This window comes from Trichomycterus rosablanca, chromosome 2 (genome assembly GCF_030014385.1).
Source record: "Trichomycterus rosablanca isolate fTriRos1 chromosome 2, fTriRos1.hap1, whole genome shotgun sequence".
Classification (NCBI taxonomy): domain Eukaryota; kingdom Metazoa; phylum Chordata; class Actinopteri; order Siluriformes; family Trichomycteridae; genus Trichomycterus; species Trichomycterus rosablanca.
The window spans coordinates 52091874-52093259 of NC_085989.1; the positions used below are offsets into that span (position 1 = coordinate 52091874).

Genomic DNA, 1386 nt, shown 5'->3' on the forward strand with positions numbered 1-1386 from the left:
CTGGCTCATCTCAGCTTGTGGAGGGAGTAGAGACGTTGATGTGCCCTCCTGGCTAGAGATGTTGTGTTATTAGTCCAGGAGAGGTCCTCAGTGATGTGCACACCCAAGAACTTGGTGCTGCTCACCCTTTCCACAGCAGCACCGTTGATGGTCAAAGGAGCATGTTAACACACACATCAGTGATATTTCTATAATTATAGTATATTTTTACTCTAATTAAACAGACTACAGTTGATGTGACTGAAGATCTGTGGAGTCTCTTCAGGTTGATCTTGAATATCATGGACAGGGATCTTCTGTGGTTGTTGGACTGCACTGGTGAGGATATTTTAGCACCAGAAGTTGATGTACAGCTGTGTGACACTACAAACATAATCAGGTCATATTAGCCAGTGTTTCATGTTCAGGATCACTGACTGTATTTAAACATTTAGAGTACTGATACATTAGGAGTGATGTACCATGATGCGCTGGTGCTGGTCTGCTAGTCTCCTCTCATCTACTGTCATTTACAACACAGTGTACGATGTGCTGGAGCTTCCTGTGGTTCTGGTCTGATGGTCTGACAGGCTGTGAAAATGCAACTTGATCAGATTAAGATTCAACTGTAAATTTATTTATAAGTTAAGCTGAGAATTTAACATGTTCACCACTGACTTAATATTTCCAGCAGTCTCATGCAGCTAGCAAAGCACCTCAGCTGGGTTCATATATGGGTGCTGGTGAAGGATTGTGGTGTAGTGTGACTCTCCCTCAATAGTCCTACAGGCTGTGGAAATAAAACTGCATTAGTGCATCATTTTCTTCTTCTTCTGGCTGCTCCCATATTTAGGCGTGGCTGCCAGTGATATTTATTATATTTATTATATTTTACCTTGTAGTCCTGCACACTTGCTATTGTGTTTTACTGCTTTCTTTACTGATATTGCTACAACCAGCCCAGTAACACATTAAACTACCACAGATGAACACGGTTCTTATAGCAGCAAATGATCATCTGTGTTCTGTCCTGCACCTCAGCCATCAGAACCCTGATTTCATTCCAACATCCCGTCAATAATAAACTTACAGCCGTTAATATTGTATGAGTGAGTGTATAAGGAGGGTCTAGGTGATGCTGTTATTATCTATGTGTGATGATGTTACGTTAGTTTGCTCTTGTTTTACTGGGAAGAGGGGAAATTTTAGCCAAATATAAAATATAAGTTTTGGATTTATGTGTGTGTGTGTGTGTGTGTGTGTGTGTGCGTTAGGGATTTAATGGCATTTGATGTTCAGCAGCTGCAGTATTTCGGCCATCAGCTGTAATTCTTTTTCCAGCATCTTAGCCATCTTCTGCAGTTCTACAGCCAGCAGTCGTGGTTCTACAGCCAGCAGTCGTGGTTC

At 41.6% G+C, this 1386-nt stretch overlaps 1 long non-coding RNA gene across 2 annotated transcripts; it reads right to left on the reverse strand.

Moving 5' to 3' along the window:
• Positions 1-215: 215 nt before the first annotated feature.
• LOC134335311 (uncharacterized) lies at positions 216-1132 on the reverse strand. 2 transcript variants are annotated; one of them, XR_010015568.1, is made up of 4 exons: positions 875-1132; positions 658-769; positions 462-570; positions 216-363 (listed from the first exon to the last, which is right to left on the reverse strand). It is a non-coding gene; the product is annotated as an uncharacterized LOC134335311 (long non-coding RNA). The 2 variants fall into 2 exon arrangements; XR_010015567.1 differs by lacking the exon at positions 875-1132 and having other exon boundaries at positions 658-866.
• Between the last annotated feature and the right edge of the window lie 254 nt (positions 1133-1386).